We start from the raw sequence: 27,867 nt of genomic DNA, 5'->3' as shown, positions 1-27,867 counted from the left end.
TCTCCTCCTGGGTGAATTAGCTTCTTCTTGTTCCAGGGCTTTCAGTTGTTCCGTTAATCTTCTAGTGTATGCTCTCTCGAATTTCTTTTTGGAGGCACTCAAAGCTTTGAGTTTTCCTCTTAGTATTTCTTTCATTGTGTCCCATAGATTTGGTTATGTTGTGCCTTCATTTTCGTTAAGTTCTAAAAAATCTTTGATTTCTTTCTTTATTTCTTCCTTAACCAAGGTAACATTGAATAGAGTATTGTTCAGTTTCCATGTGTATGTGGATTTTCTATAGTTTTTAGTGTTATTAAAGACCACTTTTACTCCATAGTGATCTGATAAGGGACATGGAATTATTTCAATGTTCTTATATTTGTTGATTTCTGTCTTGTGACCAACTATATGATTGATTTTGGAGAAGGTAGCATGAGGTGCCGAGAAAAAGGTATATTCTTTTGCTTTGGGATGAAAAGTTCTATTTATCTATATCTATATCTATATCTATATCTATATCTATATCTATAACTATATCTATATCTATATCTATATCTATATCTATATCTATATCTATATCTATATCTATATCTATATCTATATCTATATCTATATTTATATCTATATATGTTAAATCCAATTTGTCCAAAGCTTCAATTAGTTTCACTGTCTCCCTGTATAGTTTCTGTTTTCCTGATCAGTCCATTGATGAGTGGGGTGTTGAATTCACCCAAGATTATTATTGTGTTAGGTGCAATGTGTGCTTTGTGGTTTAGTAAAGTTTCTTTTATGAATGAATGTGCTCTTGTATTTGGAGCATAGATGTTAAGGATTGAGAGTTCTTCTTGGTGGATTTTTCCTTTGACCAGCAAGAAGTGTCCTTCCATGCCTCTTTTGATGACATTAGGTTGAAGGTCAATTTTTTCTGATATTAGAATAGCAACTCTGGCTTATTACTGAGACCATTTGCTTGTAGAATTGTCTTCCAGCCTTTTACTCTAAGGTAGTTTTTGTCTTTGACACTGAGGTGTGTTTCCTGTATGCAGCAAAATGTTGGGTCCTTTTTACGTAACTAGTCTGTTAGTCTGTCTTTTTATTGGGGAATTGAGTCCATTGATGTTAAGAGATATTAAGGAGTAGTGGTTATTGCTTCCTATCATTTTTGATATTAATTTTATTCTTGTTTGGTTATCTTCTTTTGGGTTCGATGAAAGAAGTTTAATATCCTGCTTTTTCCAGGGTATAGTTTCCCTCATTGTAATGGTGTTTCCCCCCTATTATCCTTTGTAGGGCTGGGTTTGTGGAAAGATATTGTGTAAATTTGGTTTTGTCATGGAATATCTTGGTTTCTCCATCTATAGTGATTGAGACTTTCACTGGGTATAGTAGTCTTGGCTGGCATCTGTGTTCTCTTAGAGTCTGCATGAGCTCCACCCAGGATCTTCTAGCATTCATGGTCTCTGGTGAGAAGTCTGGTGTGATTCTGATAGGTCTTCCTTTATATGTTACTTGCCCTTTTTCTCTTACTGCCCTAAGTATTCTTTCTTTGTTTAGTACATTTGGGGTTTTGATTATTATGTGACAGGAGGTATTTCTGTTCTCCAGTCTGTTTGGAGTTCTGTAGGCTTCTATTATACTCATGGGCATCTCTCTCTTTAGGTTAGGGAAGTTTTCTTCCATAATTTTGTTGAAGATATTTTCTGGCCCTTTAAGTTTTAAATCTTCACTCTCATCAATGCCTATAATCTTTGCGTTCGGCTTTCTCATTGTGTCCTGGATTTCCTGGATGTTTTAGGTTACAAGCTTTTTGCATTTTGCATTTCTTTGACTCTTGAGTCCATGGTTTCTATGGTATCTTCAGCATCTGAGATTCTTTCTTCTATCTCTTGTATTCTTTTGTTGATATTTGCATCTATGGCCCCTGATTTCTTTCCAAGTTTTTCTATCTCCAAAGTTGTCTACATTTATGCTTTCTTAGTTATTTCTACTTCTGTTTTTAGATCCTGGAAGTTTTTGCTCAGTTCCTTTTGATGCTTGTTTGAGTTTTCCTGTAATTCTTTGAGAGATTTTTGTGTTTCCTCTATCATGACTTCTGCCTGTTGATCAAAGTTTTCCTGTATTTCTTTAAGTGATTTTTCATTTCCTCCTTATTGGCTACTAATTTCTGACCCATATTGTCCTGAATTTCTTTAAGTAATTTTTGTGTTTCCCTTAAAAGGCTTCTAGCGTTTGATCATTTTTCTCCCAAATTTCTTTAAGAGATTTATTTATGTCCTTCATGTGTTCCTCTAACAACATCCTTGCCAGTGATTTTAAATCCAACTCTTGTTTTTCTGGCATGTTGGGGTACCCAGGACTTGCTGTTGTTGGAGAGTTGGGTTCAGATGCTGCCTTAATGCCTTGGTTTCTGTTAGTAACGTTCCTATGTTTGCCTTTAGCCATCTAGCTTTCACTGGTGTTAGATGGTCTTATTGTCACAGGCTGGTGCTTCAACCTACTGTAGACCTTTAAGGCTATTTCTGTGACACTGGATGACTAAGTTTCCTCTGGCACAGATTGCTGATATGCTGCCTTCCTCTTTTGTGCCTTTGGATCCCTGCTCAGTCTTGCCTCAAGCAATGTTATACTTGCTTTGTCATGGTGAACCAGGTGTTCCTGGACTGCTCTGTCATGGAGCGAAGATAGTGGAGGAGGTCACTCCTTCTTTTGATTCTCACGTAGGACACAGGCCCTATGACAGACTGGCTGGCAGGCGGACCCCTGGCGGTTTGCACCCCCAAAGATCTTAAGCCCGAGGTAATACAGTACCTAGTGATGCTTTTCTGCCCCAGCAGGCAGCAAATATGACTACGGGGAGTCTCTCCCTCTGCTGTTCTCCAAGCATAACACAGGCCCCATGCCTGACTTGCTGGCAGATGAACTGCCTATGTACTCAGGTCCTGGATGCAAGTGGACTCCTGGCGGTTTGCACCCCCAGAGATCTTAAGCTCGAGGCAATACAGTACCTAGTGATGCTTTTCTGCCCCGGCAGGCAGCAAATATGGCCACGGGGAGTCTCTCCCTCTGCTGTTCCCCACCCAGGATACAGGCCCCATGACTGGCGGGCTGGCAGACGAACGACCTATATGCTCAGATCCTGGGCGCAGGCAGATCCCTGGCGGTTTGCATCTCCAGAGATCCTCTAAAAATATCTTTGCTTTAAAAAAAAAAAAGGAGTTTCAAGTTTTACAGTGTCTTTATTGTGTGATATTGACAGTATTCTATAATGTTGTAGGAAATAATTAACCCTAACTAATGTGTGTTATACCACATTATCTATATAACTCTTGATATTAAAATGATAGATGCTGTATTATCTAGAATTGCAGTTCCTAGATAATTGCAGACAAGACAAAGCTTCATATATCTACTCATTACTGTAAATATTAATTATAGCAATATTTATAATGGTCAAACTCTGGAAATAATTGATATGTAGCAAAAAGTGTTTGGGATGATTTGCATGCCTATTCACTAGAACACTACCTTGCCTAGAAAGGAATAGGGCTCAATTGCATGTTGCAATTAGAATTGATTTTTAAATATAATTTGCTACGTAAAAGACAATATGTTGAATGATTCCATTACATGTCCTCTTCCAAAATAACAGATACAGAATTACTATTTGTGTAAGACTCTGAGGCCATAACACAGGATGAGAAAAAAAGAGCCATTGAATTTCTTTCCGTTATGAAACTTTTGATCTAAAATTTGTACTGTCAGTTACAGATTAAAAGCTAATAATGGATAACTACTCAGCTATTAAGACAATGACTTCATGAAATTCTTTAAATGGCTAGAACTAGAAAATATCCTGAGGGAGCTAACCCAGACACAAAACATACATGGTATGCACTTCCTGGTAAGTGGATATTAGCTCAAAAGCTCAGAATATTCAAGATACATGATACAGACCACATTAAACTCAAGAAGACCAGAGCTTGTATGTTTCAGTCCTTTTTAGAAAGGGGAACATGGTATGCACTGCCTGATAAGTGGATATTAGCTCAAAAGCTCAGAATGTTCAAGATACAAGATACAGACCACATGAAACTCAAGAAGAAGGAAGACCAGAGCTTGGATGTTTCAGTCCTTCTTAGAAAGGGGAACAAAATATTCATGGGAAGAGATATGGAGTGTCAAGTAGGGACTGAAGGAAAGGCCATCCAGAGATTGCCCCACTGGAGATCCATCCCATATACAGACACCAAACCCAGACATTATTGAGGATGCAATGAAGTGCTTGGTAACAGGAGCCTGATATAGTTATCACCTGATAGGCTCTGCCAGAGCCTGATAAATACAGAGGTGAATACTCACAACCAACCACTCAAGTGAGCTCAGGGTCCCCATTGGAGGTGTTGGAGAAAGGACTGAAGGAGCTGAAATGTTTTGTAACCCCAAAGGAAGAACAACATCAACCAACCAGAACTCCCCACCCCAGAGTTTCCAAGGACAAAACCACCAATCAAAGAATACACACAGAGAGACCCATAGCTCCAGCTGCATATGTAGTACAGGATGGCCTTGTTGGGTATCAGCAGGAGGAGAGGACATTAGTTCTATGGAGGCTGGATGTTCCAGTGTAGGGAAATGTTATGACAGGGAGGTAGAAGTAGGTGGGTGAGCACCCTTATAGAAGCAAGTAGAGGGGGGATGGGATAGGGAATTTTTGAAGGGGGAACTAAAAAAGGCATTAACATTTGAAATGGAAATAAATAAAATATCCAATAAAAACATTTAAAAGGAAAACTGTTAAATTATTAGATTTGGAAAATTTTTTTAACTTTAAAATATCTCATTTATCCACCATTTAAACTTGAAGAAATTCTGTCTTACAAGGAATTTTAGAAAATTGACATCAGTTCAGGAGTGATGACCATCTCTATTTTTCCACTATAAAAGTTATTCAATTACACTGTCAAGAAATCCCTAACCCATGTGCTGCCTGACACAGAAGGCCAAACCAGAAGACCATAAGTTTAAGTGTCATTATGACATACATAGTGTGATTTATTAAAGGAAAACAGAACAAAGCAATGAAAGGCAAATTAGTGCTTTAGAGGTTGTCTCTGAGGTCTGTCCAGGACTGGCTATGCAATAAGCTGAAAAGTTTATGCATATGCTAAAATAATGTGGAAAGTAAGATACATGAAAAAAAGTGAAAGAAAAAATGACATATTGGAAAAGAGAGAATAGTGAGAAATCATTGTGTTTTAGGGGAAAGTAGATGAGTTCACGAATTACTAGAAAGAGCCATCAGGTTGGCCACTACCAGAGAGGCCACCAGAGGCAGAACTGGAAGTTGTTTCTTTTTTCTAATTCCTTCACACATTCCAGCTGGTTCAAACTACATAGACACAGGAGGCATAAAGCTCATGCTTTCACTTCATGTTCCTGAAAATACAATGCAAAAGCAAGAGCTGACCCTTGAGGGAACCTCCCCAGAGATGAACTGAACCCCGAGAGAACCTCCCCAGAGATGAGCTGACCCCTGAGTGAACCTTCCCAGAGATGAGCTGACCCCTGAGGGAATCTCCCTAGAGATGGGTCACTGGAACTTACATTTATTTTTGTTATTTATATCCACTACTTTTATGCATTTGATTATTTATAACACTAAGTAATAACTAACTATGCTTTTCCTATATTGTTTTGAATCCACTTCATAATTTCTTTTGTTAGAAACTTTTATAATTGCATATATACTCACAAAGCACCGAAGAAAATTTGCACTCTAGCATTCAATTAACAAGGAATACATTTGTCATTTTTAAAACATTACATACACTGCCCAATTGAACCATTTTTTTTTTTACTGTGTGGTGTCATTCTCCAGTGGATTACAATCATCAGAAAAGAAAGAATTATACAATAAATGTTAATGCATAAATAGACATATAATATCAGCTACACACCAGGGTAAGCCATATGTCTAGGAGTAAATAGCTATCATAGAATATACTCCATGTATTATAGTCAAATCATTTAAAAATTTTTGTGGTATATAGAGATGTAATTCTCTCTTCTTTTATTATAAAAATATTGTTGTAAAGTTATATGGGCCTGTTCCATAATATCTTGTCTTTGTGAATTATGAAGAATCTCAGCAAAATGACTAATATCAAATTGTTAATAAAACATCTCAAATGATTTGACTATAATAATCAGTTATAATATTTGTTTTAATCTGATTTGGAACATTTAGTATAAAAATAACATATGTAATGACTAATTTTATTTTATATTTTGTTTCTTATGTTAAAACAAATATAACTAGAAAGCTTGAAAAGCTGTCAATAGTCTTATGTATAGTCTTTGATTAATTTTTTGAATTGTATGTGGGATATGGTTTTTTAGCTAGTCTGCCATTTCTGAACTCAGTGGGACAGGCATTATCTAGCCACACAGAGAATTGAAATGTCTGGGAGAGGGAAACCCCCGGGAGCATCCTACCCTCTCAGAGGAGAAGGGAGGGGGATGGGGATGATTTGTGAGAGGAGGTGGCAAGGAGGGAGATGTGAGTGGGATCTACAGTGAATACATTAAAAAATAAAATTTATCCTTATTACATACCAGGAAATCCTCTGGGTATATGCTCAGGAGTGGTATAGCAGGGTCCTCTGGAAGTGTCATGCCCAGTTTTCTGAGGAACCGCCAGACTGATTTCTAGAGTAGTTGTACCAGCTTGCATTTCCACCAGCAGTGGAGGAGTGTTCCTCTTTCTCCACATCCTTGCCAACACCTGCTATCTCCTGAGGTTTTTTTTTTTCTTTTTTTTTTATAATTTTTCATTTTCCATATTCTTTGTTTACATTCCAAATGATTTTCCCGTTCCCGGTTCCCCCCTCCCCCAAAATCCCATAAGCCCCCTTCCCTCCTCCTGTTCTCTGATCAACCCCCTCCTACTTCTCTGTCCTGGTACTCCACTACAATGCTGGATCTAGCCTTTCCAGGACCAGGGAACTCTCCTTCCTTCTTCTTAGGAGTCATTTGGTATGTGAATTGTATCTTGGGTACTCAGAGCTTCTGGACTAATATCCACTTATCAGTGACTACATTCCATGTGTGTTCTTCTGTGATTGGGTTACCTCACTTAGGATGATATTCTCCAGATCCAACCATTTGCCTAAGAATTTAGCAGCCCTATTTATAATATCCAGAAGCTGGAAAGAACCCAGATGTCCCTCAATGGAGGAATGGATACAGAAATGTGGTATATTTACACAATGGAATACTATTCAGCAATTAAAAACAATGAATTCATGAAATTCTTAGGCACATGGTTGGAACTGGAAAATATCATCCTAAGTGAGGTAACCCAATCACAAAAGAACACACATGGAATCCAGTGATTGATAAGTGGATATTAGCCCAGAAGCTCTGAATATCCAAGACACAATTAACATATCAAATGATTCCCAAGAAGGAGGAAGGAGAGGGCCCTGGTCCTGGGAAGGCTTGATGCAGCAATGTAGAGGATTACCAGGATAGAGAAGTGGGAGGGGGTTAATTGGGGAATGGGCAGAGGAAACAAAAAAAGAACAAAAATAAAATAAAATAAAATTTAATGAATAGACAGACAGACAGATAGATAGATAGATAGATAGATAGATAGATAGATAAAATAAAATAAAATAAAAGTATTGCACTTCTAGCTGATTGCACTTCTGACTGAGAAGCTACTCTCCTCAGTTGATGATGGCTTCTAGGGAATGGAGAGTCTGTGTTCTTCAGTAATGTAGCCCTGAATACTACCTATGTTCAGATAGATGGCCTTCATTCATGAATATGCAGACTACACTAAGTGGACTTGTCCAGTTAAAAAATATGAACACATGAATTTGAGAGGAAAAGCTAGAGTAGGCAAGCCAAGAGGACTTGACAGGGAAAGAAAGAAGGATGTCGGTTTTATTGAAGAGTATATGTGACAATGAAATTCTCAAGCAATTAAAAAAGTAATAAAATAAGCATGGGCTAACTACAGCATTCACTTGTTACAGAGGTTGTAAAAGTCAAGAGAGGTCTTAGGGTTATCGCTTTCCTTTAACATACGTATGGCTGCCATAATAGTTTAGCCAGAACTAACTTGTTACAGTGTGTTCTCCAAGTTTCTCCTCCAATGTGTAAAGCAGAATAGCTTCAGCAAAGAGAATCAAATGCACTGTCTGTGATTTCACTTCCTGGTTCAGAAGAGAGATTTTCTCTTTTCCTAGTCCCTCTTCATTGTTACTTTTCATTGTACTTTTATGGAAATCACATCAACATGATGCCATGGTCTTTTACTTTCAAGCTGACCCTTATTTTGTTTTGATGGAGCAGCTGGTAATTTGAAAAGCAGACACGAGTTAGACAATGCAAACCAGAATAAATATAGAAGTGATAACTATTTCAATCTTAGTATTCACTAATTTCCCAGAAATCCTTTGAAGGTTTATAAATTTTGGTGAGGAGATATATTTTTCCCTAGGCTGATAAACACATTCCACAATTTATACTGCCAAAAGCTTGAACAATAGACTAGAAAACAAAATTTAAAAAATCATCCTGAGAGGAAATCATGCATTCACATATAGCCAAGCAAAGAGGAAAAAAAGTCAAACTAATTAGTCCAGTTGGCTAATGGTCTTTTTAATGAGTGATCTGAATGGCTACACTGTTATCTTGGGGCACATAATTTAATATACATTGGACTGAACTTTCTCAATTACACTGACTAATTCTAGCACACAATTATGTACTTAAGATGACTGTATGCTTTGTCTCATATACCTGACTCTGATTTTATACACAATCATATATCAATGATTAATTGTTGGCATTGTGTTTAATAGTGAGCAGAATTTATATATATATATATATATATATATATATATATATGTAAATAAATAAGTATATATGTATATATGTAAAATACATGTATTTTATATAATATATAAGATATTTATATTTTATAATACAAATATTGGAAGATAGGCGATAGATTAAATATAGATTTATTTAATTATATATAAATTAGATTATAGATATATATCTATAAATATATAAATTAGATTAGATAGATATATAAATATATATATATATATATATATATATATATATATATATATATATATATATTAATGGTATAGAGAGTACAGGCAAAATGGAGTAAAGCCTCTTGTCTATATCTTTCAACACTGCCCCAAGTTATTTTATCAGTAGAAATCGAGATAGCTCAGTTCACATAATGCAATAAATTATTAGATAAATTATTAAGATAGAAATTAGTATTATTTTAGGTTTTAAAATATTCAGTCCCATTATGTGATATAGAAAGAGTTATATGCAATCACCAAGAAAACTAGGGTCAGAATGAGATTCCACACCTTTAAAAACTTTCAAATCTTCTAGTTGAGTTTCAATATGAAACTTCTCAAAATTAATCAGAATATATTAGAATATAATTATGTAGCAATCCTTTATCCAGAAAGTTCAAATGCAAATAATGCCTCTTTCCTAAGTATTGAGATTGGTTAGGCAAGAGAGCTGCAATTTAATAGGGTATTATGTTCTGACTAATTTATTCAAATTCATGTAATTATTATCTAACTAATTAGCTGGAAACATGACTTGTTCTATTATTCATTAACTGTAAAATTTTTTCCAGAATAAAGGAATTCAAGTGAAGAATAAACTATCTAAAGTCTCTACAATAATGTTGATAGAAGAATGATAATAGCAACTAGTGAAACAATAGTCTTATATTTGAAATAATTTTGGTTAAGCCAAAGAACAAAAATGGAAATAGAGAGATTGCTACATTGATTACTTATTTAGAAGTTTGGTTGATTAAAGGAAGAAAAAAAGAAAATATATTGTGTGGTGATTATTTTATGCTTATTTTCATTGAAATCAAAACTGCCTTTCAATGTTGAGAGATGATTAAATTCTATGAATTAGAACTATTAGACTCACCTTATACTTTGAATTACTACTTTTAATTCTAAATATATACTAATGGTAATAAAGTTGAAAGCCTATTATTCAAAAATAAGAACTACTAGCTTAAGGATAGCTATCAATCACTAAGTATTTATTAAACTTTTTCAACAATTTAACAGAAGCAGAGGAGAAGGTATCATTATTTTCACTCATTATGAAAACAGTTTATAGAAACACATTTTTATTGGAAATTTTCTTACCATTTTTTTTTGGTGTATTTTAAAACCATGGAAAGAGTTGCTTGCTGCATATGTGCACATCACCTACTGTCACTGCAAACACGAGCAGGTGAAATCATTAGCCCACAACCCAGATTTCCTGAAAAAAGGAAAGACAGCTGAAATTTATGATGAGGAACTATGGCCACTTTTTTTCTCCTGGACTCGAATTTGCCTAGTGTGTAAACTTGCCATGCAAACCTATTCTGTGCACCGTAAGTAAAATACAAGATTCTGATCTTTATCATGTAGCCCTCTGCTTTAGAGAGAAGTAGTTCTCCAGTGGCTGTAGAGTTGATCCTGATAGTAGAATATACAGTTCCTTATTTGGCTTTTATATTAGATTCTAATATTCTCGTTTCAGAACCATCTGTGAGGCTAGAGAGATGGATCAGTGTATTAGGACCCTCGCTGCTCTTGTAGATGGCCCAATTATAGTTTATAGCTCCCATGCTGGGTGCCTCATGGCTGTGTTTTAGGCCTGTTCTGGGGACTCCAACATCCTCTACTGCAATCCAAGGGTACAAACATATACAGGAATTGCACTCACACAGGCTCACACATAAAGAAACGTATAAATAAATATTTTTAAATGCAATAACTTTTATAATATGGAAAAATGACTTAACATTATACATGCGGTCATTAAACATGACCTAAGCCATAGTGTTTCCTATTTAGAGGACAATTTTCTTCTATATATGGAGTGTATTTTTTATAATTCATTAATTTGTGAACATGGAATTTACAGCTAATCCCAAAGCACCATAGCTATTCATCATTTTACAGGTGAGAAATGTAAATCCCACAGAGGCATTTTTTTTTTAATTCATAAGTAGAGACCAGTTAAACTAATGTTAAATTCAGTTTGAAAATGGAGCTCCCAGCTTTGCAGACATGTTCTTTCCTTAAAGAAATGACTATTTTAAGAAATCTATAAATTCATCTAATCTAGAGCTACTATCTCTAAGGCTAAGAACAATGATCAGTGGCATTTTACATTTATCTCTGCCACATCTGCACAGAAGGGGGTTAGATATCAGCAATGTACCCCACCAACTGGGAACACCTTTTCTTTAGTGAGGTCTCAGTTAGTACCTCACAGATGGCATTTTGACAGTATTTGCTGTCAGATATAATCTCATCTAAGCTTAGTGTGCAGCTATCCAGTATTACAAAGCTGTTCTCACCTCAACTGGATTCACCTTTCACCAGTTCATTATGGAAGTCATTAGGTTTCTATCCTGTCATTTATTACCTCCTAGAGACAAGCCCAGAGGAACTAATTTTCAGTCAATTTTAGTTCATCTTTCTAAGGCTATGTTCTGGTGTACTACCATTAGCTCCTTTTTTTATGCTTGAATGATATATTAATAATATCTTTTTTCTGTAACAAGTTATAACAAAGAAATTTACACAGTTCGTACTTAGCAGAAAATACAAGTTTGAAGAGCTGGCTTCTGTTTTATAAGCTTTCATTTTGCTTTGGAAATGGAAGCCAAGTTTTTCCTAGCTCGTTGCTGGCTCACGTAATGGTAACTGGCTTTGTCAATATAATGCCTTTCCCTTTGAGTTTTAAACATCTGCTTGCATCTTTTCTCACAACAATTTAATTATTTTTTGCAGAGACAAATGTTAATATGCTTCTTTAAGCTAAAATGTAACTTTTTATGTGTAGTCATGAACTATTGTGGGCAAGGCCATAATTCTATTTATTTACTTATCTATCTATCTATCTATTTTATGTGTATGTGGTAGGTGCACTCATACTACAGTATACCAGTTAGCTAAGGATTAAAGGAAAACTTGGAAAAATTGGTTCTCTTATTCCAATTGCGGATCCTTGGCATTGAAGTCTGGTTATTAATCCTAGCAACAGATATGTGCCCTGCCAACTTATCTCATTGGAATGACATAGGACAGTTTACAACGACTATTTTCAGTACTTCTATTCATGGATTGAATTGTTTAAAAGTTTCTTGAAATTTTAATGCATAAACTATTACTATGTAAAATTCATTCCTCACAAATTGTAACAGATATGTATAATAAAGATAAATGAATGCAGTTAAATACTAAAGAAATAATTGTGAAGTGATAGTTAAGTATGAATAGGACTAAAGATGGGTAATTAAGAATTACAAAGTATGAGTTCAGCCTGTATTTCTCAGTTGGTTAATTGTACTCTTTTTATAGAACAATTATTTCTTATATAATATAAAGTGCTTCAACTAGCAAAACATGGAAAATTGTTTTCATTGTTGTTTTTCAAAAGGATATACTTTATGTTACTTTTGTGTAGCTAAATCTGCTGAAATGTGGATCATTCTCAGAAGATTGGAGAAGTGCCATTACAATAAATGGCAGATAATACTATTTAAGAATAAAGGGAAGTCTTGTACATTTTGAAAGACTTAGGCATAATTTCCTTACTCGACTCTTTAAGTGAAAAGTGATAAAAGAAGCTCTGGAGTTATATAAAGCATATACATGGGATAAAATGAGAAATAAAAGAGAAAATAAGATGTCTTACAGATTCCAGAATCATAATCACATGTTAGTGATAAAGTCTATTAGGGTATAAGAACTCTAAGGGTGAAAATCTGGTTGAACATTTCAGAGAGCTTGCTACACTTCTGGAGGACCTGAGTTTGAACTGTAACTCCTGCTTATAGTAGCTTACAAGTCATATATATAAAATATCTCAACACTCCATTCACAAAACCTATGTATACATATAGATATAATATGTATCCATACACAGAAAAAATCAAACAAAATATGCATGAACAGACCATGACAAAAGAAGCTTCCTCAATTCCTTTTGCTCTACTCTAATTGTCATGAAATAGCTATGCAATCTACATAAAAGTATTTTTGAATATTATGCATGCCATTCCAGCAAAATGCAACATTGATCAATAACAGAAAATGAAAACAATGAAAAGAAAGCTTTTTTATCTACCAATTATATTATCTATCAACAAAGTGCAAATATTCAGAAAAAATGTAAATAGAAGACTATATTTGCTTGTTTGTGTAATTTGGAGTGAAAGTGGAAGCCAAGCAAACGGAAAGGGCCTTTGTGAGAAAGAAGTGCTAAAATGAAAGGAGAATGTAAGGATGCTGAAAGTGTAATGTCTCTGCAAATAGGTGTATGGAAGATGGTTGTGGTAAGAGACAGAAGAGGCTGAACCAACAGAAAGATAAAATGAAAGACCTATGGAAGCCTACTATCTCACAACTCAATAGAAATAATATTAGATTAAAATAAATAATATTTGCTGTGAGGATTAAATATGTGTGTTCTTAGTAGGGGGAGGAGGAATTAATGCTTTAATTGACACAAAATAAAGATGCATTGTATGCTGCACTTGAGAATCACACATGTAAGTCTACATACAAAAACATAGCAAAACTAGCTAACAAACCAACTAGCCAAACATACAAACAAAATCCTTTTCTTTCTCAGAGACAGACACCCATTTGTATAAATGTGCTCTTAAAATCTTGTAGTTTATGCCAGGAAGATGAAGAAGTGAGTGAAAAGCTTATATGTATACGGGATGTTCTGAGCTCGGATTCTTGGAATCTCTGTGAACCCCAGAGAGTAGCTTGAGTAAACCTACTGCTCAAATGAGGGATAGAGGTAGGAGAGTCCTTGGAAGCTTACAGGTATGTTAATAAAGCAGTGAAAAAGAGTCCTTGCTTCAACTATAATGAAAGACAAGTACACACACATGGAATTGTTCTATGTCCTCTACACATTTATAGTTTCCTATATGTACCTATATTAACACACACAAACACGTACATACAACAAAGATAAAATTCTGAAAGTTGGTGTGATTTACCTGTCAAAATCTTTCTCATTAATCTTGAAGTATATATTAGGCCTGGAACACACTTTTGAATCTTACTATTAAATTGTTTTAAGACCATGGTAGAAACCAACATCTTACTTCCTGGCCTTAATCCTTAATACTTAATCTTTAATCCTTAACTGATCAACAAAAGGGAAACCATGTTTGAAAACATCCTGGAAACCCATCAAACTACTAATAAGAACTAGATAGCTCTTGGAGATCATAACTCCAATTTACTAAAGTAGCATAGTCCGTAATTACCTTCCCAATATATGTTCTTCTATCTACACATAAGGAAATTCCTTACCCCCTCATCAAGGAAACCTCTATTTGCAATACATGGAGTTTATGAAAGAAAACCACAACAAATCAAAATGTAGATTTCTGGAACTTAGGGAACATTGCAGAAGAGGGGACAGAAAAATTGTATGATCCAGATGATCAACGAGTTTGCCATGAGATTGTACCTCATAGTAATATGAGAACCTACATGCATGAAGTCTCAGCAACATGCCTAAGCATGAGCTGTGCAAGGATGACAAGAGACATGGCAGGGTGGATGGAGAAAGTCTTTAAAAACTTAACCCTACACAAAGAAAATTGGCTATGTCATTTTTTAAATCAATTGTAAGATTCTATCACTCAGGCCAGTAAAGATATTTGCCATCTCTCCCTCACTATTAATTTCTTCTTTATCTTCCTTAAGCATCTTAATAATAGTTGTAATCAATACCCAAGTGACTTAAGTTGAACTGGGATCTTTCCCTTCTTGTTATTATTGCCTCTTCAATATTGTTTCAGACTCAGTTCCATACTTCTTTATTTAAAGTTCATTTTTCTGAAATTTTGGAATTATACCTGTGCTCCTACTTTCTTTAAAAAAAGGAAAAATACATGATAAAAAAAAAAACTTGACCTAAGGCAAAGACTTCCTTGGTTTCTGTCCCAGTTTGCTCTCAACTCTTTCTCTTAGGGTCCTCAGTACTTTATTGCACAGCACACTTTAGGGCCCTGTTTTGGCATACTTATTGCCTCTCTAGTTGGTTGTGTGAACCCAGGAGAGTCAGGACAAAAAATGAGGCAGACTAATGTCTCATGCAATAGCCAACTTTATTCAGAGCATCAGACAATTTATACTCTGATGGTTAAGAAGATTCTCATGAATACAGTTCAATCACAAGAACAAGACAAATGTGGCAAAAATATTTTTCTAGTGAGGCACATGAGTAACAAAAGCTGAAGTAAAATAATATCCTATATGCTGCACCTGGGAGTGGCATAAAAACACATTCCAAGAACAATTCTGTATGTTGAAGAAATACATATCTTAAGACACTTGTCTTGGTTTCTTGAACTTTTTTCATAAGAATTCTCAGAAATCTCTATTTGTGTCTGCACTTAGACAGAAGACAAAAAGTTGAAGATTTGCTTGGGAGATTGCCATAAAACAAACAATTTAGGAATGCAACATACTACACAAACTCACACATCCTAATGGTCATACAACAATAGCCATTTGGGACTCTGGCCCCACATTTTACCAAAGATAAAAGCAGATTCTCTCATCTTTCTTCCCATAACTGCAGTGTTGGGCTCTGGCTCTAGGAGTAAAATTACTTGTTACTTTGTGTATTATTTAAGAAAGAGTAAAGTGATATGAAAGAAAGTAGTGTTTCTACACTTCAAGTGAACCAGTATAGGCTAACGCAAGCAGTCAGATGTAATTATTTAAAAATTGCTAATAAAAACAATATAAACATATACTAAGTACTAAAAAGATGTTTCATTATGTAAAGTACTTGCTTAAAAGCATGAACACCTGAGTTTGAATATTAAGAAGCAATGTAATGTTTGTAGGTATTGTGGTCACTTGTAGTTCCAATACAAATGAGGAGAAACAGGCCAGCTAGACATCTAACAAAAGACCCTGCCTCAATAAATAAATCTAAGAACTGTATATAACAACATCAGCTTTAGATCTTCAAACCATATGAAAACACACACACACACACACACACACACACACACACACACACACTATGCATTGCAACGTTACCTGCATACACTGCACACACCTTCACATATAACCCATACACACACTGACAGATATCTAGCTTTCCCCAATACTTGCTTATTATGAATAGAACATCAATTAATATGGTTGAACAAGTGTCTCTGAAGTAGGATGAAGTAAATTTTGGGTATGTGCTCAAGAGTGGTAAGGGTGAATCTTGAGGTAGTTCTATTTCTAGCTTCCTGAGGAGCCAACTATACTGATATCCATAGAGGCTATATAAGTTTACCCTTCCACTAGCAATTAATGAGTCCTTACCATGAAATGCCACTTGTGTTATGTTTTCACCCTCTGACTAGCATAAGATAAAATTTCAAAACAGTTTTGATTTGCATTTCTTTGATGACTAAGGATGTTGAGCATTCACTTAAATGCATCTCAGCCATTTGTGTTTCCCCTTTAGAGAAAACTATTTAGATCACTACCCTATTTTTAAATGTGTTGTTTCTTTGGTAGCATTTTTTTTAAAAAAAAAAAGTTCTTTATATATTTTAGATATTAGCCCGATATCAGATGGGCAGTTGGTAAAAATCATATCCCATCCTGTAACACGATGCTTTGCCCACACGAGGGTATCCATGCCCTTGTGGAACCATTCAGTTTCATGAGCTTCCATTTAATAGTTATTCTAAATACTTGTGCTATCAATTTCTGTTCAGAAAGTCTTTGCCTGTGAAAAGGAGTTCATGATAACACCTTTTTTTTTTCTTTTATCAGATTCAGTGCATCTAGACTCATGTTTGGTCAGTAATCCATTTGGAGTTGAGTTTTGTTCATGAACATGAGTATGAATATATTTACATTCTTCTCCATACACTCAACTAATTTGATCAGCACTGTGGGTTCCCAGTGTATATTTCTGGATTCTTATCAAAATTGGGTGACCATAGTTATATAAATTTATGGCTGGGTCTTCAATTGAATTCCATTGATCATTGTGTCTGTTTTTATGCTCATACCTGGCTGTTCTTACTACTTTTGCTCTTCCTCTAGCAGTTCTTTTATTATTTAGGTGTGTTTAATTATCCTGGCAGTTTTTTTGTTGTTGCTTGTTAGGTTGGTTGGTTGGCTATATTTTTTGACTATTGTGAAAGGTTACTGATTTCTTCCTTTGTCTTGTCATTTACATATGGAAAGGCTACTGATTTTTGTGTATTAATTTTGAATTCTGAAAAAGGAAATTACTTGTTTATGCTAAAAGCACCTTTCTAAATCTCTATGAAAGATCAAATAAAATAATCTTACATTATTTGTATTATTTTAATTTGTCTTGAATGATAAATGATTTTGAGAATGTGGAATATTCTCAAATAAATAATAAAGTAGGAAATAATTACAAATGTGAGTTATTATACAGTTATTCTTTTTATTTCTTTAATTTTTTATTGAATATATTCTGTATTTACATTTTAAATATTATACCCTTTCCCGGGTTCCTCTCATCCCAGAAAACCCCTAAACTATCCTGCCACCCCTGCCTCCAAGATGATGCCCATTTGCCCAACCCAATTCCACCTACCCCCCTTCAATTTTTCCATGCTGGGACATCTAACAAGACTTCATAGGTCCAAGGACCTGTCCTTCCACCAATTCCAGACAAGGCATTCCTCCACCACAATTGCAGCTGGAACCATGTGTACCTCTTAGTTGATGGCTTAGTCCCTGGAAGCCCTGGGAGGTCAGGTTGTCCAATATCATCATTCTTCCCATGGGGCTGCAAACCCCTTCATTTCTTCCAGTCCTACCTCCAATTCATCCATTGGGGACCCTGCGCTCAGTACAATGGTTGGCTGCTAGCTTCTGCCTCTGTATCTGTAAGACTCTGGTAAAGTCCCTCAGGATACAGCCATAACAGGCTCCTTTCAGCAAGCATGTCTTGTCACCCATAATAGTGTCAGGTTTTGGTGACTGTTTATAGGATGAATCCACAGGCAGGACAGTCTCTGGGTGGCCTTTCCTTCAGTCTCCACTCCACACTTTATCTCCATAATTGCTCCTGTGAGTATTTTGTTTTCTTTCTCAGAAAAACCAAAGCACGCACACTTCGTTCTTCCTTCTTCTTGAGCTTCATGTCATCTGTGAGTTTTATCTTGTTTATTCTGAGCTTTTGGGCTAATATCCACTTATCAGTGAGTGCATACCATGTGTGTTCTTTTGAGGTTGGTTTACCTCACTCAAAATGACACTTTGTAGTTCTATCCTTTTGCTAAAGAATTTCATGAATTCATTGCTTTTAATAGCTGAGTAGTACTCTATTGGGTAAATATACCACATTTTCTGTATCCATTGCTCCATTGAGACACATCTGGGTTCTTTCCAGCTTCTGGCTATTACAAATAAGGCTGCTAGGAACGTAGTGGAGGATGTGTCCTTATTACATGTTGGAGAATCTTCTGGGTATATGCCCAGGAGTAGTATATCTGGGTCCTCAGGCAGTACTATGTCTAATTTTGATTTCCAAAGGGGTTTAACAACCTTACAATCCCAACAGCACTGGAGGAGTGTTGCTCTTTCTCCATATCCTCGCCAGCATCTTCTGTCCCCTGAGTTTTTTCATCTTAGTCATTCTGACTGGTGGGAGGTGGAATCTCAGGTTTGTTTTGATTTGCATTTCCCTGATAACTAAGGGTATTCAACATTTCCTTAGGTGCTTCATAACCATTCAGGCTTCCTCAGCTGAGAATTCTCTCTTTAGCTCTGTACCCCATTTTTAATAGGTTACTTGACTCTCTGGAGTCAAACTTCTTGAGTTTTTTTGTATACATTGGATATCTGCCCTCTATCAGTTGTAGAATTGGTAAAGATCTTTTCCCAATCTGTTGGTTGTCATTTTTTTCCTATTGACAGTGTTCTATGCCTTGCAGAAGCTTTGCAGTGTTGTGAGGTCCCATTTGTCAATCCTTCTTCTTAGAGAACAAGCCATTGGTGTTCTGTTCAGGAACTTTTCCCTTGTGTCCTTGTGTTCAAGACTCTTCCCCACTTTCTCTTCTTTAAGCTTCAGTGTATCAGTTTTATGTGGGGATCCTTGATCCACTTGAACTTGAGCTTTGTACAAGGAGATAAGAATGCTCGATTTGCATTTTTCTACATGCTGACTTCCAGTTGATCCAGTCTGGTCTACAGAGTGAGTTCTAGGAGAGCCAGGGCTATACAGAGAAACCCTGTCTCCAAAAAAAAAAATAAATAAATAAAAAAAAAAAAAAAAAAGCAAGCAAACAAACAAAAATGCTATCTTTTTTCCACTGGATGTTTTTAGCTTCTTTGTTAAATATCAAGTAACAGTATGGGCCTTGAATTCATGATCTCTCCAGAGATCCCTTTTAACATGAAGGGATGCTGAATTTTGTCAAATGCTTTTTCAGCATCTAATGAATGATTATGTGTTTTTCTTTGAGTTTATGTATTGGATTTCATTGATGGATTTCCTAATATTGAACCATCACTGCATCCCTGGGATGGAGCCTACTTAATTGTGGTGAATGATCATTTTGATATATTCTTGGATTCAGATGGCAAGAATTTTATTGAGTATTTTTACATCAATGTTCATAATGGAAAATGGTCTGAAGTTCTCTTTCCTTGTTTGGTTTTTGTTTGGTTTAGGTACAAGTGTTATTGTTGCTTCATAAAATGAATTGGGCTGTGTTCCTTGTGTTTCTATTTTGTAGAATTTTTTGAAGAGTATCATTATTAGGTCTTCTTCAAAGTGCAGATAAAATTCCATACTATACCCTTGTGGTCCTGGGCTTCTTTTGGTTGGGAGACTGTTAATGACTGCTTCTATTTGGATGGTTTATCTGATCCTGTTTTAACATTGGCATCTGGTATGTATCTGGAAAATTATCCATTTTGTCCAGATCTTCCAGTTTTGTTGAGCATAAGCACATGTAGTAGTATCTGATGATATTTTGAATTTCCACAGTTTCTGTTGTTATGCCTCCCTTTTCATTTCTGATTTTGTTAATTTGGATACTGTCTCTGCCCTCTGGTTAGTCTGGGTATGGTTTATCTATCTTGTTGATTTTCTCAAAGAACCAGTTCCTGGTTTTGTTGATTCTTTGTATGGTTCTTTTTGTTTCTATTTGGTTGACTTCGGCCCTGAGGTTGATTATTTCCTGCTGTGCACTCCTCTTTGGTGTATTTGCTTTTTTTTGTTCCAAAGCTTTCATGTGTGTTGTCAAGCTACTTGTGTAAGCTCTTTCCATTTTTCTTTTTGAAGGCACTTAGCACAATGGAGTTTTCCTTACACTGCTTTCATTTTGTCCCATAAGTTTTGGTATGATGTGTCTTCATTTTCATTAAATTCTGAAAAGTATTTAAATTCTTTCTTTCTTACTTTCTTGACCAAGTTATCATTGAGTAGAGCATTGTTCAATGCCCATGTGTATGTGTGTTTTCCTTTGCTTTTGTTTGAGCTTAAGAACAGCCTTAGCCCATGGTGATCTGATAGGGTGCATTGAATTATTGCAATATTCCTGTATCTGTTGAGGCCTGTTTTGTGACCAGTTATGTGGTCAGTTTTGGAGAATATGCCATGAGGTGCTGAGAAGAAGATATAATATTTTACTTTAATATGGAATGTTCTGTAAATATCTGTTAGATCCATTTTGTATCTCTGTTTTGTTTCTGTTTCCATGATTTATCTATTGCTGAGTGTGGGGTGTTAAAGACTTCCACTATTATTGTGTGGGATGCAATGTGTGTTTTGAGCTTTAGTAGAGTTTCTTTTATGAATGTGGGTATCCTTGCATTTGGAGCATAGATGTTCAGAATTGCAAGTTCATATTGTTCAATATTTCATTTGACAAGTATGAAGTGCCCCTCCTTATCTTTTTTGACAACTTTTGGTTGAAAGTTGATTTTATCGATTATAAGAATGGTCACTCCAGCTTGGTTCTTGGGACCATTTGCGGAAAATTCTTTTCCAACTTTTGACCCTGATTTAGGAACTGTCTTTGTCACTGAGATGGGTCTCTTGTATACAGCAAAATGTTGTCTCCTGTTTATGTATCCAGTCTGTTAGTCTATTGTCTTTTTATTGGTGAATTTAGTCCATTGATGTTAAGAGATATTAAGGAAAATTGGTTGTTACTTCCTTTTATTATCATTGTTAAAGGTGAAATTCTGTTTTTGTGGCAATCTTCTGGGTTTGTTGAACGATGATTACCTTATTGCTTTCTCTAGGGTGTACTTTCCCTCCTTGTGCTGGTATTTTCCACCCATTTTCCTTTGTATAGCTAGGTTTGTGGAAAGAGATTGTGTAAATTTGGTTTCATCATGGAATATCTTGTTTTCTCCCTCTACTATAATTGAGTGTTTTGCTGGGTATAGTAGTCTGGGCTGACATTTAAGTTCTCTTGGGGTCTGTATGACATCTGCCCAGGATCTTCTAGCTTTTATAGTTTCTTGTGAGAAGTATGGAATAATTCTGATAGGTTTGCCTTTATATGTTACTTGATCTTTTCCCTTACTGCTTTTAATATTCTTTCTTTGTTTAGTGCATTTGGTGTTTTGATTAATGTGACAGGAGGAATTTCTTTTCTGGTCCAGTCTGTTTGGAGTTCTGTAGGCTTTTTGTTTGTTCATCAGCATCTCTTTCTTTAGGTTAGGGAAGTTTTCTTCTATAATTTTGCTGAAGATAATACTGGCCATTTAAGATGCAAACCTTGATACTTTTCTATACCTATAATCCTTAGGTTTGGTCTTCAAATTGTGTTCTGGATTTCCTGGATGTTTTGGGTTACAAGCTTTTGGCATTTTGCATTTTTCTTTGACTGTTGAGTTAATGTTTTCTATGGTATCTTCAGCACCTGAGATTCTTTCTTCTGTCTCTTGTATTCTGTTGTAGATGCTTGTATCTGTGCCTCCTGATTTCTTTGTAAAGTTTTCTATCTCCAGAGTTGTCTTATCCTTGTGATTTCTTTAGTATTTCTACTTCCATTTTTAGATCCTTATTGGTTTTGTTCCGTTCCTTCAGTTGGATGTGTTTTCCTGCAATTCTTTAAGGGATTTTTGGTCTTTTCACTGTAGCAGACCCACTAAGAGAAAGGAGAAAGGACAGGCACTGGAAGGAGAGGAAGGAATACAAGGAGAATGGTATTAGGGAGAGCAGGGGTTTTAGTGGTTGCTGGGTAGTGAGTTTCGCTGGGCACCCAGCAGCAGCTCTGGGAATCCAGAGGTGAGAGGTAGTTCTTACAGACTGCTCTGAGTGCAGCAGGTTCTCAAGAATGGATCAATGATGGTGTCTTTACTGTAGCAGACCCACCATGAATCTGCCCAGCAGTAAGGACAGGCAGCAGAAGGGCATAAAAAGTTATTCTTAAAGACAGATTCAGTAAGTCATTTAAAATTTATTAGAAATAATACAATCAGAATTCTTAAAAGATATTTCCATTATTAAACATTATATAAAACATATTGCCTTTCATTAAATACCTGAGAGGACTGACTGCCAAAATGCTAACTGAAATACAATTCTTGGTTTTTAAAGGCAACACAATATAATATTATTTGCTAGGACTTGAAAGCTGGAATTTACCATTCCTGTTCCCTTTTGAAAGGCATATACATTAAAAGATGAATACAAACTGTTCCGCAGTATTGTATTTTTTTACATATTTTATGAATTAATCAATTCAATGGAAATGTGTTTGTGCAGATCGCAATACTTGATACTTAAAAATTCATAGCTGCATGCTGGCTTTTGAAAGACAGCCATAATTTAGTGTTACACTTGAATAAATTACACACTATTCAAGAAATGTTGTTTATCATTTTAAAAATTAGGCAACTCGATTTCTCCTCAAGGGAAAAAAGTTGATTTTCTGTTTACTGAAGTTAATTAAAGTGCAAAGTTGTAATCTTATCCCCTTTTCCTAGGCAGGACATTATTTTAATTTTGAGCACATATCCCTTATTCCAGTGCAAAGAAAGTATTTTTTGTCTTTTACTGGCCAGCATTTCTGTAGTATAAGATCTTATGGAGAATTCAATGTGATTTGCTTTATTCTGTATTCGTATATATTCAGTATATACTATGATGATGACAAGGCAGACAATACATTTAACACACATTGCTATTATTACAAACACCTAACTCCTAGTTAGAGATATGTTTGAATTGACTGACTGTCCTAATTCAAGCTACATAATTCAACTTTGTACACATATAAAAAGTGTTAATGTATAAACTCCAGGTATGTTATAACAATCTCACTTAGAGATGAGAGAGCATCACATATATCTTCCATCATGAATTTCTAACTTAATAATACACACTTGAATATGTATTGTTTGTGCATATAAGAATAGGCATACTGTTGTGGCTTGCTGTTGTATTTTCTACTCCCTCAATAGTGGTGACAGGTCAAGGAGTAGATCAAGTACTCAGGTGAAATCAGGTGAAATCTTAATTGGTCAGATAAGGCTAGAGCCTGTGATTGGGCACTGGATAAAAAAGACAGAGCTAAAAGTTTTAGAAAAGGGATAGAAGGAGAAGAAGAGACAAGAGACAGTGGATAGAGGGACAAGAAGATGGAGGAAGAAGAAGATAGAGCAGATCCATGTGGCCTTGAGGAGCCACAGGTAGCTAGGGAGTCCATAGCTGGACAATAGAGTAGTGGGTGGTACTTTTGTCCAATCTAAGCATGCAGCTTATAATTGTATCAATTGAGTTATGTGTTCTTGGCATGTGCATTTTGGGATTGGAGATTTATGCTTATAAATCTGGCTGGTATAATAAAGGTCTCTAGTGATTTCATTTCAAAGGGCTGAGGCAAGCTGAGTGAGTGAAATCTGGCCCTCTGCAGGGGAGCCACAAGGGGTGGATGTCCTGAGAAATGCAATTGGCAGCTCCACACATTTTCAGGTTAATCGGGTTTGATTACTTTAACAAGCTAGCCATGGAAACCAGGGCAAGACTAGATAGAGCTGGCCATAAGGGTGTGCAAAACCCCCAATGCAAGTAAATAGCAGGATTTTGCATGGGTTCCTTTTAAAACTACATGCTACAGCATACCATGTGAGCCTCTGAGTTACAAAACCAAAGTTAAAGAAGAATATCATTTTTCCTCTAGTGAGTTTAGAATAGTGTTTCATTAGAGACATAGTAGACTTTTTATAAGAAGAGTATACATGAGTGGGTCCATGACTCCATCTACATATGTAGCAGAGGATTGCCTTATCTGGGTCAATGGGAGAAATGACCCTTGGTTTGGTGGAGGCTTGTTACCCCTGTGAAAGGGATGCTAGAGGGGTGAGGCAGGGATGAGTGGGTAGGTGGGGGAGCACCCTCTTAGAGGCAAAGGAGAGGGGGATAGGATGGGGTGTTTGCAGAGGAGAGAATGGGAAGGGGAATAACATTTAAAATGTAAATAAACAAAATAACCAATCAATTACAAAAGAAAAAGAAAAAAAAGAAACATCTCTATGCAGTCAGAAAGTGGTGGCACATACCATTAATCCTGGAAATCTGGAGGCAAAAGCAGGCCAATTTCTGAGTTTGAAGCCAGCTTTGTCTGTAGAGTTAATTTCAGGATAGCAAGGGCTACACAGAGAAAACTGCTCTCTGAACAAAACATATAAAAAAAAAAAAGGAAAGGAAAGAAAGAAGGAAAGAAGGAATAAGAAAGGAAGAAAGGAAGGAAGAAAAAACAAGTTATCTATGGCAAATTGATTGATATTTATTGATATTAAGTGATATTATTAAATGAAACAAATTCACCAGGAAAATATTTATTACCAAATAAAAATTTTAATATTATGGAATATATCCAAGATTCATTCATTTGTAAGAATGAGTTAACAAGTATTTTATAGCATATTGACATGCTTGTTCATAAATTCAAATAAGAAATTATAACTTTTTTCATTTTAACTTTTGTTTCTGTTTTAAAATTTTTTGGACTACTCCGTTAATTCTGACTGCTTAGTCTCAAAACAATTTATTATAGTTTGTTTGAAAATTTAAAATAAAACTAATACAGAAGAAATATAAATCTTGGCAACTGCCTAGAGGAAGAAGATAGAGAAGATTAAAGAGACCAGTCCCTTTGTAAGTAGCCACACAGAGGAAGAGGATGGTAGGAGGATTTCAGAGAAGTGAGAAGGCCCACAGTGTTGGATGTTGGTAGACATGTGTCTAAGCAATATACAGATCCAGTTCAATCTGCATGCTAAACACAAGCAACAATCTTCACAGAGCTCACTTTGGAGAAAGAAAGAAGAAAAGGGAAGATTATATTTTTACAAATAATGTGTAAATGTGGACCAATTTAACATAGCTCTGTGGCAAATGACTCAAAGGCCTGTGATGGCAGATTCATAATATATTTAGAAACAAGTAAACTCAGCAAATGATCCAACAACTGATTTTCAATTCATTTACTAAATGAATCTTAAATCGATATTAAAAATTAAATTCTTAAAGCCAGTCACAATTATTAGTTCTGACATAAATTTAGCATGTTTATTTTTGTCAAAGTGTTGAACACAACTTAACATACATACAGGATAAGTTCGAACATATCGCTCTGGAATGGTGACAGTGACATATCAGTTTTTCTGCAAATATATTCATGTAGTGATAATTTGAAGGGACATAAAATGTCATTTTATTGAAAATTAAAAATTGAATTATAAAGGAAAATGCTAAGCAGTTACAATGTATTTTTCAATATCAAAATTAAATCACTAATTCTTATTCCTAGACCTTGGTGATGGGTAGAGTTCAGAAGCAGAATATGTCAGACATGAATCATGGGCATCAGAAGACATACTTATGTCGTAAAAAATACTACATTGGTAGAAGAAAATAATTTTTCTTTTAATTTTAAGTGTGGAGTATAGGCTCTATTATACTATATGTAGCCAATCACCTCTTACAAGCATCTATAGATGCTAAATAGGAGTCTCCTCAAGGTGTTGCTCCAGCTTTAGCACAGAAATCTCAGTTTCAAGCAGAGCATGGCAATATTTGCTATATTAGACAGACTAATCAAACAGTCATTGAGTTTTGTTATCAGTTTTGATATCAGTTATAAGACAGTATATTATAAGTTTCCTACTTAGAAAAATAACTCAAAAGGCTAGTTATGGAACTTTGAGACACTGTGGAATATTACCAGGATATATGCAAGTGAAATAGTAAGACTGGATCTCAGCTTCATTTGAAAACTGCTAAAAAGAATCCCCAAAGCTAGAATCATTTGATTTCTCACAAGATTATTATACAATTCTTATTAATTAATCAAAGCATTTACTGCATAATCCAAAAGGTATGTATGTGTTTCTGTGTGTGTGTGTGTGTGTGTGTGTGTGTGTGTGTGAGTGTGTGTGCATCTTCATATATATAAATGTGGATTTGTGTATGACACAGCATACTCATGCAGGTGAAAAATAAGTGCTTTCTTCTTTATGTGCTTTTGTGAAACTAGTTCACCCCAGTAACAGGAAAAGTACTGGCAGAAGGGTTATGGAGACAGCAGAAATCTGCATCCACAAAAAAGAACACCATGGTTTGGATGGTGATTTGCATGAGTAGACTCTTTCTTCAGTTGTCTATATTTTATACACCTTAGCACCAATACAGAAAATGTGCAGCTCAAGCAGGATTACATGATGCTGGAGGGTTTGAAGAGAACTAAGCAGTTTGTTCCAGTGTCTTTCCCAGCCATCCTGCTATAACAAAACTTCAGCAATCATTCTTCATGGGCATAGGTGCTCAATTATGGAAGAAATGACTGTGTTATGCCTGACAAACAGCACTCTTCAAGAATAGATTAGCAACATTGATATTTGTAAGTCAAAATTTAAAAGGTGAATGGCACAGAAAAATATTTTAGTATCTAAGAGAAAATGATTTATTTTTATAAAAGACAGATTTCATTAAAAGAAATATTGAACAATATTTTATATAACATTGAAATATGTAGCTCAATTCTTTTATGAAAATCTCTAATTGAGGGAAAGATATGATAAAATGCTCAACAAACCAAACCTGAGAGGATTTGTTGCCAGCACTAATAAAAGCTCTTTAGACAGATGGTATCATAACCCACCGTGACTTGGAGCCAAATGAGGCCTTTTTTTTTATGTTTCTGAAATCCTAGTATTTCTGATAAGCCTTTGTTCTGAGAATATTATGTAGTAAATGAATTTACTAGATTTTCAGAACCCAGCTGGTTCCAAATAACAACAAAATGTTCAACAAGTGAACAAAGTCAATGTGCACACTTTCTGTAAAGCTTTTCCCCAGGAGGAGCCGACAGTCTCTAAACCTTCAATTCTTTAAGATTTCCTTTCAGTATACTATGAGAATAAATTTATTTTACAAAATTTACTAACAGAATTCTCCAAAGGAGTAAATTTTAATGCATATTTGAGGTGCAATTTCATGAAGCATAGGTTGTTTTCAAATGATCACGCGTGTACGTACACATCCTCATGCACAAATAAAATCTAAAACTTGTTTAATGCAGAAACCATATGCTAGTAATCTTGGAGTTTTCATGTTTAAATTTTCATTTCCTATAATTATAAAAACAAATTAGTAAAAATGCATTACATTGTGCTCAATACAGAGAGCAGTAGGGATGTGCAGAGACAGAGGTAGTAAGCTGTAGTTAAGGGTATAACAAGGCAAGTGATCAAATGAGGGAGTAAGTTACATGTTACACCTCAGGGATAAACTGTAAATGCAAAGATGTAT

Source organism: Apodemus sylvaticus, chromosome 6 (assembly GCF_947179515.1).
Source record: "Apodemus sylvaticus chromosome 6, mApoSyl1.1, whole genome shotgun sequence".
Lineage (NCBI taxonomy): Eukaryota > Metazoa > Chordata > Mammalia > Rodentia > Muridae > Apodemus > Apodemus sylvaticus.
This window is presented reverse-complemented; position numbering follows the sequence as displayed.